We start from the raw sequence: 15,168 nt of genomic DNA, 5'->3' as shown, positions 1-15,168 counted from the left end.
CGTGGTTAAATCGGAGCTGCAGCTGCTGGCCTATATCACAGCCACATCAATGTGGGATCCGAGCTGCATCTTCAACCCACACCACAGCTCACAGCAATGCCGGATCCTTCACCCACTGAGCAAAGCCAGGAGTCAACCCGCATCTTATGGTTACTAGTCAGGTTTGTTACTACTGAGCCACAACTGGAATTCTAAATTTTTGCTTTGTTAAAAAAGACCATATTTACTTATGGGAGGTAACAGTCAGAATAGGGAAAGAGGAGGGTTTCTTGAGTGCAAGAATATTCTATGTTGGAGTTACCATCGTGGCTCAGTGGTTAACATATCAGACTAGGAACCATGAGGTTGAAGGTTTGATCCCTGGCCTTTCTCAGTGGGTTAAGGATCTGGCATTGCTGTGAGCTGTGCTGTAGGTTGCAGATGCAGCTTGGATCTGGTGTTGCTGTGGCTGTGATATAGGCTGGCAGCTACAGCTCTGATTAGACCCCCAGCCTGGGAACCTCCATATGCTGCAGGTGCAGCCCTAGAGAGCAAAAAAAAAAAAGAATATTCTATGTTTTGACATGCTTACCAGTAACAAGGGTATACTCACCTTATAAAAATTCATCAAGCTGTCCATTCATAATATATGAAGATTCTTTGTGTATATTATACTTTGGTAAAAATATTTTGTGCAGATATATTTATGTAAAGAAAAAAGATTTAGGGTTGTTATCTCTGGATGATATAATTCATAGTAAATTAAACTTTATACCCGTATGTGTGACTGGGTCACCTTGTTGTACAGTAGAAGATTGACAGAACACTGTAAACCAGCTATGATGGAAAAAATAAAAATCATTATAAAATTTTAAAAAATAAACTTGATCTTGGTATAAGGCTTTATTGTCTGTTTTGACAATAATCATTTATTACCTTTGTCATCAAGAAAAAAGAAATCTCCACTGGGAGTGGAAAAATGAGGAATGGATGAGATCAAAGAACTCAAATTTTAATAGAGCGTAGAACTAGTTAGCTTGCATAGGGCCTGGAGATGGAGACGAGACATGCCTACAGAGACAAAGCAAAATAGAATGTATTAGTTAGAAGTAGCAAAGGTGCCATCACAAATAGACCCCACTATATAATCACTCAAATACAGTAAGAGTTTCTCCCCCACACCTTCAGTCTAGGGAAGATATTGCATATGGCAAAGGCTCTGCTCCACACTGACACTCAGGGACTCAGGCTGATGGTGACTCTTCCTTCTTAACACTTTCAGGGGCTCACAGGTCATCACTATTTCCTGATACAGAAAGTGAGAAGGCTTGAGAGGGAGGTTTTGCGATTCCATACTGAGAGTGGCTCACATCTCATCTATGTACATCCCTTGGCAAATAACTCAGTCCTGGCCACACTTAATTGCAAGACAGACTTGGAACTGCAATCCCTGGCTGGGCATCCATGCCATCTGTGCCTCTGTTGCTGTGGCAGAAGAAGACAATGGATTTTGGTGGCACTTCCTAGTTTATGCCACCTTGAGGAGTGGGGAGTGGAAGCAGGAGTAAGGAAGAGAAAGCTGACTTTGGAAGACAACCTCAAGAACAAGCCTAAGGCTACATCAAAGAGATCCAGATTCATGGTATGGGGCCTTAGTCCATTCAAGGCCATGGTGACACCCAGAGTTCCTAGGGGTTCTACTGTAGAATGTCTGCCTTGGTGTGAGCTTGGCAAAAGCTTTGGTCCAAATGCAAAACAGAAAGACGGGCATGTCCCCAGGCAGTTTAGAAGGGGGTGAGGTGCTCCCCCAAGCGCATGCTCTGTAGCAGTAAGGCTGGCTGTCCAGCAGCCTGTCCCCAGGGACCCATCCGTTCAGGTCCTGCTCAGAGTCTGAACAGGACTCAGTGTTCAGGTAATTCCAGTGATTCCAGCTGGGGTGGAAAGGAACCAAGACTCCATCTGGGCCACCCACAAAGGTGAATGGGGTCAATGCCTTGGTTTGCCCCTCTGACAAGAGGTAACAATAAAACCAAGGATGGGATGTGATGTTTTCAAAGTCGCCCAATTCAGACTTCCCTTCATGGCTCAGCAGTTAACAAACCCAACTAGGACCCATGAGGATGCGGGTTCCATCCCTGTCCTCACTCAGTGGGTTGAGGATCTGGCATTGCCATTAGTTTGGTGAAGGTGGCAGACACAGCTCCGATCCCACATTGCTGTGGCTGTGACACAGGCTGGCACCTGAAGCTCCAATTCAACTCTTAGCCTGGGAACTTCCATATGCCTCGGTGCAGCCCAAAAAAGCAAATAAAAATAAAAATTAATAAAAGTCACCTGATTCTACTCAGCTTTTTCTTCCCAGAATAAGTCGTGCAGAAAAGAGCCCCCCCACCCCATCCATCCATCTCTGCATAATTTAACCCTTTGGGAAGTGCATTCCACAAATCCCTGAGGCTTCATCTACAATAAGGCAGCACCTGCTGGCAATATTTGGAGTACAGACGCACAGACCCAACCAGCGCTCAATGAACATTATGCGGAATGTATTAGCCGATAACACGCAGGCTCCCGAATCAATCAGGAAATCATCTCCCCCACACAACTGGCACAAAAGGAGGACTGTTGCAGTCTCCCTCCAACCTAGCCCAGCTATTGTCACCTCTGGTGGGCAAGATGATTAATGCACTTGCGACGAGGCGTCCAGATTTCAATTCCAAGGATGATGCTGCTGGACCATTTTACCCCTCTAAGGCTCCTCAACACTTAACCTACTCAATGATTTTTATTTGCATTGATCACATTTTATGGTACAATTAAATTTGTATGGAAGAGAACCAGTTAGTTTTGTTTTACACTCATTGAATGTGCTTTATAGTCAGACAAATTAACTCTCCAACAGTTAGGTTGATTTATCTGGTGGCAGCGGGAGGCTTGAGGGGCATGTGTTGGGTCTGGTGCTTGTGGGTGGGGGCTGCAGGGCTGGAGGGGCTGGTGCCTCAGAGAAATGGGCTTAAAGCACAGAAGTGGATGTCCCAGCAGATCCCTGATCACCACAGGGGTCCAGCTGGGATTTCGTGGGCAATGTAAATACAAAATTATAGCTTAATGTAAATTTCAGGAGGTGATCAGAGGGCTTTGTCTGAAGAAGAAACTCTTTCTCCTCCCAAATGGAAAGATCAATGGAGTAGAATTCCATTCTAGCTCAGGCTTTTTTACTCTGCTTCTCTGAGATTGGGCCAATCATTCAACTTCTTTGAGCCTCAGTAAACAAAGACGGTTAAAAAAAAAAAAGAAAGAAAAGAAAAGAGGAAGAGGGGGAAGAGGAAACATGGGAACAGAGAAGGAGGAAGGGAGATCATTTTCCTACATAAATAAATTTGTTGTGAGGATCAAATAGGAGAACATGGATGCAAATAATTTATAAACTCTAAAGAATCATCTTTTTTTTTTTTTTGGCTTTTGCCTTTTCTGGGGCGACTCCCGTGGAATATGGAGGTTCCTAGGCTAGGGGTCAAATCAGAGCTGTAGCCACTGGCCTACGCCAGAGCCACAGCAATGCGGGATCTGAGCTGAGTCTGTGACCTACACCACAGCTCATGGCAGCGCTGGATCCTTAACCCACTGAGCAAGGCCAGGGATCGAACCCGAAACCTCATGGTTCCTAATCCAATTCATTAACCACTGCACCATGACGGGAACTCCTAAAGCATCATCTTTATGCTAGGCTTTTGTTAAATAAAAAACAGGAGTGGTACAGTACTCTGTCACACAAGAGTAACGTGAAATCAAAAGACAGAGGTTTGAATCTCCATTTCTTCCCAGCTAAGTGTCTTTGTGGATGTTATTTAACCTCTCTGAGCTTACACTGCTGCACCTGTAAAGTGCAGATTATCATAGGATCTAATCAAATAGTTCAGAGTGTTTTCCTGACCATCTTAATAAAATACCAACCTCCTCATTCTCAGGCCTTTTCTCTGCTTTATTTTCCTCCATAGCTGCTGTATCCGTTTGCTTAGTTAGCCTGCCAAAAAAAAGTCCTTGAACTTAAACAACAGTGTTGCCAGAATTCCGCCTCTGTCTGCCGATGGTGAACAGATATGCAGAGACAGAGTTTTGGGTCAAGGAGAAAAACTAGCTTTATTGCTCTGCCAGGCAAAGGCAGGGTCACAGCAGGCTAATACCCTAAAGACAATGCCTGCCCACAACCCCCCATAGGAAAGAATTGCTAGGAATTTTATAGTAAAAAGGAGGAAAGCAGGTTTTCAGATAGGAATCAGGATTGGGACAAACACATGTTCTTCCTTCTTTGGGGGAATCTCAGTCATCAAAGCTGGAGCAGGTGATCTCAGCCTGATCCTGATGGTGGTCTTCTGGGTTATTGTCTAGAATAACAGTATTTGCAAAGGGGGCATATGGATCAGAGATTAGAACACACTAGGAAAAGTCCTGAAAAACCTCATGTACTAATAATAATCTTAACCCACGGGCAGTTGTGCTCAGGGTGCCTCATCTTTAGCTTATGGGTGTTTAGAGTGCAGTTAAGGCAGGGAGAAGGACAGGAAGGACCCTACGTTGTCTTTGACTGTTCCTCCCTTGTCTTTCATCCCTTCCCTTCCCTGATCAGCAACTGTCAGACCCTGTCCGCAGGAACTCAGCGGAGGTCATGGTGGCTGAACGAGGCCCATTTCCTAAGAACAAGAGCTGGGGGACACAGAAAGGCTTTTGCGCCCAGGGGCCCTACAGGGCTGTGTTCAATTTCAATAGGATTTTTTTTTTCTTCACAGTTCTGGAGACAGAAGTCCAAGGGCAATTCCACCAGTGTGGTCCTGGAAAAAAAAAAAAAAAAGAAGTCTGAGGTCAAGTTGTCAGCAGGCAGATTTGGTTTCTCCTGCAGCCTCTCTCCTGGCTGCCTCCTCACTGTGTCTTCGCATGGCCTTTCCTCTGTACACCTGCACCCTGGTTTCTCCATGCATGTCCAAGTTTCCTATTCTTATGAGGATACCCGTCAGATTGGATTAAGACCCACCCCAACGGCCTCATTGCGTCTCAATCACTTTTTTTAGGGCCACTTGGGGCATATGGAAGTTCCCAGGCTAGGGGTCAAATCGGGGCTACAGCTACCAGCCTACACCACAGCCACAGCAACACCAGATCTGAGCTGCATCTGGGATCTACCTCACAGCTCATGGCAATGACAGAACTTTAACCCACTGAGTGAGGCCAGGGATTGAACCAGCATCCCCATGGATAATAGTTGGGTTCTTAACCCTCTGAGCCACAATGGGAACTCCCATATGCTCACTTTTTTAAAGGCCCTATCTCTAAATGTAATCTCATTCTGAGGTACTGGAGCTTAGGGCTTCGGCATATGAATTTGAGGGGGATCCAATTCAGCCCATAAAAGCACCTGATATTATATTACATGTTTATCTGCAATCGTAAACTCCATGAGAGATCTTGTTTTCTTCACTACATATGCCTAACACCAAACAGTACCTGGCCCATAATAGGTGCTCAATAAATGTTTGTTGAATGACTTAATGAGCACCGCTTAGAATAATGACAGTTCCAATGTATCCTACTTCTGGCATGATGACACCCATCAAGAGGTGGGCTGCTAGAAGGCCTTCTAATCACTGGTCCCCTGATTCGCTTCTGTTGTAATTGACTTCAGACCCTTGAATTCAAAGAAAACTCTGCAATGTGCTTATTTAATACTTTATTCCCAAACTCAACAGAACCTCCAGCTTCACGGTTGGAAGGAAATTTATGCATCATCAGATTCAACTTCAAAAAAGTGAAGGAAGGATTCCCATTGTGGCCCAGCAGGTTAAGGACCTGATGTTTTCTCCATTAGGATGTGCGTTCAATCCCTGGCCTGGCTTAGTGGGTTAAGCATCCAGTGTTGCCACAAGCTCCGGCACAGGTAACAGTGGCAACTCAGATCCAGCATTGCTGTGGCTGTGGCAGCTGCAGCTCTGATTCAACCCCTAGCCCAGGAACTTCCATATGCTGCAGGTGCAACCATTAAAAAAAAAAGGGAGGGGGGAAACATTTCCTGATAACCTTCCCCATGATCCCCTCCAGGGACCAGAAGCCCTTGACCTCTGGAAGCAGCAAGGTCTATGGTTAGTATGTTATTTTCTGCACACGATGAAGCATAAATAAAGACGTTCTTTCCAGAACTGGTTATCATAGTGAAAAATGTAACCAACTGAATATATCTAATAGGCAAACAGGCAATGGGTTTATCCATATCATATTGGCAGTTTGTAGTAAATCAAATAAATTCATGAGCTCTACATGCAACCAAATATATGTCTCAAAAAAAAAAAAAAACACAACATTGAACAATGGGATGCATGAATCTTTTCTTTTCTTTCTTTCTTTTTTTTTTTCAGGCTAGGGGGTCTAATTGGAGCTATAGCTGCCAGCCTACACCACAGCCACAGAAACACCAAATCAAAGCCCAGTCTATGACCAACACCACAGCTCATGGCAACGCTGGATCCCTAACCCACTGAGCAAGCCCAGGGATTGAACCTACATCCTCATGGATCCTAGTCGGGGTTCATTAACCACTGTGCCATGACAGGAACTCCACATGAATCTTTTCAAATTTCAGTTTTCTCCAGATATATGTCCAGGAGTGGACTTGTTAGATCAGAGCACTAAATAAAAGAAAACACTAAATCCCTATTTAGTGTTGTCGGGTACCTCAATACTATTCTCTACGGTGGTTGTACCAATTTACATTCCCACCAATAGTGTAGGAGGGTTCCCTTTTCTTCACACCTTCTCCAGCATTTATTGTTTATAGGTTCTTGGATGATGGCCATTCTGACTGGTGCAAGGTGATACTTAGTTGTCATTTTGATTTTCATTTCTCTAGTAATTAGTGCTGTTGAGCATCCTGGTATATGCAACATGATACCATACACATACATATGCCTTTTTTTTTTCTTTTTTTGGTCTTTTTAGGGCCATACCCACAGCATATGGAGGTTCCCAGGCTAGGGGTCAAACTGGAGCTGTAGCTGCTGGCCTACACCACAGCTACAGCAATGCCAGATCCAAGCTGCCTCTTCAGGCTACACCACAGCTCACAGCAATGCCGGATTCTTCACCCACTGAACAAAGCCAGGGATCGAACCCACGTCCTCATGGATACTACTCGTATTTGTTACTGCTGAGCCACAATGGGAACACCCCATGTTTTTTTTTTTTTTTCTTTTTATATCTGCAGCAGCAGCATAAGGAAGTTTCTGGGCTAGGGGTCGAATCAGAGCTGCAGTTGCCACAGCCACAGCAATACTAGATCTGAGCTACGGTGACCTATGCCACAGCTTGCAGCAACACCAGATTCTTAACCCCCTGAGTGAGGCCAGGGATCAAACCCAAATCTTCACAGACATTATTTGGGTTCTTCACCCTCTGAGCACAACAGGGACTCCTATATTCAATTTTATATATTTTATGCATGCAAATATTCACTTGAAAATGATGTATGTTGCTGTATCTAGTTAAGTACAAAAATGCACGTGGGAAGAATACACACCAACTTCAGAGCAGAGGTAGCCCCCAAAAGAGGTGGGAGGGAGAGGGAGGAGAGGGAGGGGGCTCTACTTTTGTGCAAAACATTTGTTTCCTTAACAAAGAAGCCTGAAGCAAACATGAACAAATGTCAATGTCTCAGGTATCTTGGTGGAAGGCACATAATATATATATTTTATTATCTGAATTTATCTGATGATTATTTATTTATTTATTTATTGCTTTTTAGCACTGCACCCGCAGCATATGGAGGTTCCCAGGCTAGGGGTGGAATCAGAGCTACAGCTGCCGGCCGCCGCCACAGCCACAGCCACGTGGGATCTGAGCTAAATCTGCGACCTACACCACAGCTCACGGCACTGCCAGATCCTTAACCCACTGAGCAAGGCCAGGGATCAAACCTGCATCCTCATGGATGTTAGTCAGATTCATTACTGCTGAGCCACGATGGGAACTCTGAATCCAAGGGTATTTTTAATTTGAATCACTCACCTGGTGTCTGAATTTACTGAGGTTCAGGTTCTTTGTGTCTCAGCAAGGAAGGAATTCAGGGAAGGGAGGGGATGCAGAGACAGGGAGGAACCAGTCAAGAAACAATAGAGCAGCCTTGGGGCAGGGTCCTGGTTCCTCCTCAAGAAATATACATAACAATAGCTTTTAATTTTTTTAATTTTTTTCCTTTTTAGGGCTGCAACCAGGGCCTGTGGAAGTTCTCCTGCTAGGGGGTCAAATGAATGGGAGCTGCAGCTGCCAGCCTTCACCACACCTACAGCAATGCAGAAATCAAGCCTCATCTTTGACCTACATCACAGCTCACAGCAATGCTGGATCCTTAATCCACTGAGCAAGGCCAGGGATTGAACCCACGTCCTCATGGATACTAGTTGGGCCCCTTACCTCTGAGCCACAATAGGAACTCCCATTATCTTTGAGTTATTCTGCAGAACTAAACCCCCCAGCGGAAGAAAATTCTTATGAAGCATCCTTCATTGCAGAAAGGAGGAGGACCACAAGAACCAGTCCTGGGCCCACTAAACACTAGGTTTGAAAAAGATGCCAAGCTTGCATCTACCCTGATCCTTCAACATGGACCTGTTTTTCCACTCCCCAAACTATAAAACCACCTCCCATTCTCTCCCCAAAGAGGGAAGGGTCTTTAAGGAATTAGCCTGCTGTGGCCTCCTTTGCCTGGCAAAGCAATAAAGCTGTTTTGTTTGCTTTTTCATTTGTTTGTTTGTTTCTCCTTCACTGCAAACTCTGTTTCCAGGTTTCTGCTTAGCACTGGTGGACAGAGATGGAGTTCTGGCAACACTTGTTTCACATTGTATGTTTTAATTCCAGTTAAGGCCAGAAGATCCTGACATAGATGAGAGGAATAAATCAAAGGTAATTAAAATGTCATTTAAAATTATACAAAGGACTTTTTTTTTTTTTAAAAAAAAAAGACAAATCCAGCTTACTCACTGCGGTTCTTCGGTATTCTCTATTTTTTTTTTGTCTTTTGTCTTTTGTTGTTATTGTTGCTATTTCTTGGGCAGCTCCCGCGGCATATGGAGGTTCCCAGGCTAGGGGTTGAATCGGAGCTGTAGCCACTGGCCTACGCCAGAGCCACAGCAACGTGGGATCCGAGCCGCGTCTGCAACCTACACCACAGCTCACGGCAACGCTGGATCGTTAACCCACTGAGCAAGGGCAGGGACCGAACCCGCAACCTCATGGTTCCTAGTCGGATTCGTTAACCACTGCGCCACGACGGGAACTCCTATTCTCTATTTTAATAGCAAGTCTAGCATGATTCTGATTTTATATTCTGCAATTGTGACATTTGATTTTAATGCTAATAATGGATGCAGAAAAATTCCACGTCATTAAATCCTTTCGATACTTTCTCATCATAAAAACTTATTTGGTAAACCTATAGCAAATAAAATATGACTATCATTTTACTGCTAAATGCTATCTTGAGCTACAACTATGAAAAGAACTACTATATTTTGTACTATGTATAATATTTCAATGTTATTTAAATATTGATCTGCAAAATAAAAAAAATCACCCAGTACCTTTCTGCATGGTTGTACGACTAAAAATGATAGACTTAGAAGAATTACGTTATAATTTAGACAAATAAATGATATAAAACATCACATAAGGTTGTGGTTACTAGAAATCCAATGTGTTTTCACTGGAAAAAAACATGTGAAATATATTTTAATATTTTATTCATAGTTTATCTTATTCAATGAAGACATGATTTGCTTAAAGTATATCCTTTATAAAGAGAAAAATGTTAATACCACCTAGTACAAAAGAACTGAAAAGAGTAATAATATCCAAGTTCCAATTTATGAATGTTTTCACAAAAAGTAAAAATGTTCAACCTGTCTTAAATCTTTACTACAATATCCATATCAATTAGGAAACTCACTGAGATTACACTGTAATCAAAATCAAACCTCACAATAATGAAGTAATAAATGGACTCTCGTTAGAAGCCCTGTTGAGGATTTTACACATTGCTGCTTTTGGAGACGCCATGGTTTCCCTTTGTTCCAGAGGTGCCACTTGTCTTTGAATTCAAGGACAAGTGAATGTGTAGAAATCTCTGAGGAGATGAGAATGATTTCTGGCCTTTATTTGTCTGGGTGATTCCTAAATGTGTGTTTGTGCACTCAGACCTCAACAAGTGCCTCCCACAGAACATAAATTTATTTATCTCTAACGGTGCTGTTCCATGTGGGTGGGAGTTCTGTGTGACACCAGGAATCCAGGCCCCCAAAGCAGTTCGGCCTTAAACAGGTACCAGCGAGATGGCTTCCATCATAGCCAGATGCACCCAGAGAAAAAAGGGAAGAGTGAGTGCTCTGCAAATATGGTTTGGAGTCATAACCTAGAGATGCTCTTTTGTGGCACAGCAGGTTAAGGATCCCACATTGTCACTACAGTGGCTTGGGTCATCTGTGTGGTGTGGGTTTAATCCCAGGCTGGGGAACTTCCACATGCCCCAGGCATACGTCAAACAAAAAACAAAACATAATTTAGATGTCACTGAGCTCAATTCTATCTTCATTTTGGGCAAAGAGCCCCACGGCCAAATCTAAGTGAAATGGAGGGTGGGGAGTGAAGCCTCAAGTTGAACAGCTTGGGGGCATGGGGCAGAGGGGCGGGGTGGGATGGGTTGGGGATGGGTGCCAAGATGATGAGAGAAAAGTGCTGGGAACAGGGAGGAGAGCCATAAATGTGGCCACAGAGAGCAGTGTTCTCCCTCCAAAAGCAGTGAAAAACTAAGGACATGGGATACATTTCCTTAAACATATAGCCTAAAACATGTGGTTAAATAACACATTTGAAGTGTTTTTTTGAATGACGATGGTCATGATGAAGTTTTTCTTCCTTTTTTTTTTTTTTTTTTTTTAACGTCAGGCCCACATGGTATGTGGCATCCAGGCCTCTCAGAGGGAGTGGTTGGTTGGTGTTTAGGTGGGTGGTAGTGGTGTGCATGTGTGTATGGGCCTGTGTGTGTGCCAGTGTGTGTGTGTGTCTCTGTGTGTGTGGGTGTGTCTCTGTGTGAATGTGAAGTTCTGGGGAAACCCTGTCACAGAAAAGCCCTCTCTGCACCATTCAGCACTGGTCTCGGCTCCTAGCTGCTGTGATGGCAGCGCTTCGAGAAAGTGGAGGCAGTTGTTGGTCTGTGGCTTGGAGGCAAGAGAGAGCCTTGCGAGGTCTGAGAGTGTGGGTGAGGGTTGCAGATAGTAAGGAGGAGCAAGTGTGTGAGTGGGGGTGTGGGGCGGCAATGGCTACCAAGAGGAGAAGGGGAGGTGAGAGCAAGTGTCATCTGGGGGTGACGTGGGGGCGAGAGATTCCAGGTAGGATGCCAGGGGATGGGAATGCTGTGCGGTGCTGGGGACAGTGTGGAGAAGGGTGGGCACAGTGCCTTAGAGATGCACACTGGGATTTTCCCACCCTGTCTGTGGCCTGGCAGGATTGGCGCATGGTCCCACTTTCTCCCAGGATCCCGGGCTTCCCTTCCTGCCCAGTGCAGGGGCACTGCCATCCTAGAGGGACGGGGATCCACAGCTGCCCTGCCTGCCTAGTCCTCATTCAGGCTCAGCCCATGGCGGGCTCTGGGAAAGTCCTGCACCAGGGCCTCCTCGGGGGTGCCAGGGAGGAAATGAGGGGCTGTGCTACAGGGGCATGGGGCCGAGGCTGGTGACCAGAAGCACGGGAGTGGGGTGGGATGGGTTGGGGACGGGTGGCAGGTCATCGGGGCCGGGCCCGTTGGGTGTCTGGTGCGGGAGAGTTGGGGCCCTGAGCACAGCAAGGAGCCCCACTGAGAGCCCAATGGACCTGGTCCCCTGCTGCCCCCCCACGGTCTCAAGGGAGGGTCTGTCCAGACCGGAAGCCTGCTGGATGCTGCTCTGTCCACAGCGAATGCCCAGGACGGACCCCCTCGTGGGCCGTGTGACCCAAGCAGCCCCAGAGGGCAAGGAAACCCCCCACCCAGGGGAGTGCCCCATGCTCGTGAGGACGAGGGCCCTGGGGAAGCCACCCAGGTGCTCCAAGCTGGAGGAGGCAGGAGGTGGCCTGAGGCCAGGGAGGGCAGGGTGCCCTAAGGTTCCAGGGCTGCTGGCAGGGGCTCCTGGGGGAAAACCAACTCAAGGCCTTTTTCTCAGAAGTAGATTATGCAATCCAAAAATGTATATGGAACCACAAAAGACCCAGAATTGGCAAAGCAATCCTGAGAGGCATAACTCTCCCACACTTCAAGCAATATTACAAAGCCACAGTCATCAAAACAGTGTGGTACTAGGATCAAAACCAAGGGAACAGAATAGAGGTTTCAGATATAAACCCTGACAACTATGGTCAATTAATCTTTGACAAGGGATACAATAACATAAAATGGGGAAATGAAAGTCTATTCAGCAAGCATTGCTGGGAAACCTGGACAGCTGCATGCCAAGCTATGAAATTAGAACACGCCCTCACACCATGCACAAAAATAAACTCAAAATGGCTGAAAGACTTAAATAGAAGACAAGACGCCATCAAACTCCTGGAAGAGAATATAGGCAAAACACTCTCTGACATCAACCTCATGAATATTTTCTCAGGTCGGTCTCCCAAAGCAACAGAAATAAGAGGAAAAATAAACCCATGGGACCTACTCAAACTGAAAAGCTTTTGCACAGCAAAGGAATCCAAAAAGAAAACAAAAAGACAACTTACAGAATGGGAGACAATTGTTTCTAAAGGTGCAAGGGACAAGGGCTTAATCTCTAGAATATATAAGCAACTTATACAACTCAACAGTGACAAAGCCAATCACCCAATAGAAAAACCGGCAAAAGACCTGAATAGACTGTTCTCCAAGGAAGATACACGTATGGCCTACAAGCACATGAAAAAATGCTCAACATCACAGATTATAAGAGCAATGCAAACCAACACTACCATGAGCTACCACCTCCCACCAGTCAGAATGACCATCATCAATAAGTCCACAAAGAACAAATGCTGGAGGGAGTGTGGAGAAAAGGGAACCCTCCTGCACTGCTGGTGGGAATGTAGACTGGTACAGCCACTATGGAGAACAGTTTGGAGATACCTTAAAAATCCATACATAGAACTTCCATAGGACCTCACAATCCCACTCTTGGGCATATATCCGGACAAAAGTTTCCTTGAAACAAAAGTTTCCTTGAAAAAGACACATGCACCCCCGCAGGTTCATTGCAGTACTAGTCACAATAGCCAAGACATGGAAACAACCCAAATGTCCATCAACAGATGATTGGATTGGGAAGATGTGCTATATATACACAATGGAATACGACTCAGCCACAAAAAAAGAACAACATAATGCCATTTACAGCAACATGGATAGAACAAGAGACTCTCATACTGAGTGAAATTAGTCAGAAAGATAGAAATACCACATCACTTATGACTGGAATCTAATATACAGCACAAATGAACATTTCCACAGAAAAGAAAATCATGGACTTGGAGAATAGACCTGTGGCCACCAAGGGGGAGAGGGAGAGGGTGGAAGGTATCGGGAGCTTGGGGTTATTGGATACAACTTGGAATGGGCTTACAATGAGATCCTGCTGAGTAGCATTGAGAACTATGTCTAGATACTTATATTGCAACAGAACAAAGGGTGGAAAAAAATGTATGCATGTATATATTAATTAAAAAATAAATAAAATAAAAAAGTTTCTGGAATATAAAAAAAAAGTCTATGATAACTACTGTACTATACACACTATAAACAGCATGGTCCCCATGCTACACAGCGGAAAAAAAATAAACGAATTGAATTAGAAAAATTATTTAAAAACAAACAAACAAACAAACAAATAAAACCCATTGTCGTGAATCTTACCTGAAGTCCTCTATTCTCCGAAAAAGGAATTTTTTTTTTCATTTTTCCCCAGGGCAGGGAGAGTCTCCATAACAGTTCTCACGATGTGATGTGGAGGACCCCAAGACAGCAGCCCAAGGAGGACAGGCACTCTCGCAAGACAGCTGAATCCGGGTCTTCAGCTCCTCCGTGGTGCTGCAGGGGCTCCTGGGAGTCCGCCATCTTGCGGACAGTTAAGGACAGTTAACGGCCAGGCAGCTGCTCTCTCCCAGAGTTGAAGGCGTCCCTGGGAGCTGAGCGATGTTGGGCAGGATGTTGGGCAGGAGAATCCGGTATGGGAAGCTCAAAAAAGGTAAGCAGGGTGTCAGGGAGCCCCTCGCAGAAGACCACCTACTGCTTGGGGTGCTCGGCAGCCGCCCTGTGGCGGCAGCCTTGGTGCCCGTCCCTCCGTGTGGTACTTGGAGCCGAGGGTGGTGGCGGAAACCTGTGGCGGGAAGGATGTTTGTGACCAGGCTAGGCCAGGGGCCAAGTGTCTGCTGGGCTCACACACAACTTGCAGCCGCTTCTAATTTTTCAGTTTCCAGGTGGCTGATTATGGGATTTGTCAGCCTTTGAAATTGTGAGTTGACTTCCATTTTGAAAATCCCTTACCTATATCTATATTTTTAAGCATATGTGTATCTATATCTGGAACTTACTGGTTCTGTTTATATTGTGTATAATATAATATACATATAATGTATATGTAGTACATATTATATGTAATGTACATATAATATAGTTATCATAGACTTTTTTATATTTCAGAAACGGTTTTTATTTTATTTTTTTAATTAATAAAATTTAATATATAAAAAATCATTTTAAACATTTCCCCCCATCTTCCCATATGGATAATTGCAATAATTAGAAAGAAATTGGGGGAGATTGTAACATTATTGCGTGTGAAATCTTAGTGAAAAAGTTCCTCTTTCCACCACTCTTGACCTAAAACCAAGGTGGCTTTTTTTTTTTTTTTGATATAGTGTTCATAGCAATCTAATTTCACAGGATTTCCACCCCACAGCCCAAGCACATCCCCCCCACCCCCCACACTGTCTCCTCCAGAGACCATAAGGTTTTCAAAGTCTGTGAGTCAGTATCTGTCCTGCAAAGAAATTCTGTCTGTCCTTTTTTCAGATTCCAATGTCCGTGAAAGCATTTGATGTTGGTGTCTCATTGTATGGCTGACTTCACTTAGCATGATAATTTCTAGGTCCATCCAT

The 15,168-nt window shown here is 44.7% G+C and overlaps 1 long non-coding RNA gene across 1 annotated transcript; it reads right to left on the bottom strand.

The window, feature by feature from the left end:
* Positions 1-930: 930 nt before the first annotated feature.
* On the bottom strand, positions 931-13,951 carry LOC125126739 (uncharacterized). Its single transcript, XR_007134771.1, has 3 exons — positions 13,925-13,951; positions 3,931-4,805; positions 931-1,050 (listed from the first exon to the last, which is right to left on the bottom strand). It is a non-coding gene; the product is annotated as an uncharacterized LOC125126739 (long non-coding RNA).
* Between the last annotated feature and the right edge of the window lie 1,217 nt (positions 13,952-15,168).

The sequence above is a fragment of the Phacochoerus africanus genome, chromosome 5 (assembly GCF_016906955.1).
Source record: "Phacochoerus africanus isolate WHEZ1 chromosome 5, ROS_Pafr_v1, whole genome shotgun sequence".
Classification (NCBI taxonomy): Eukaryota; Metazoa; Chordata; class Mammalia; order Artiodactyla; family Suidae; genus Phacochoerus; species Phacochoerus africanus.
This window is presented reverse-complemented; position numbering and strand designations above follow the sequence as displayed.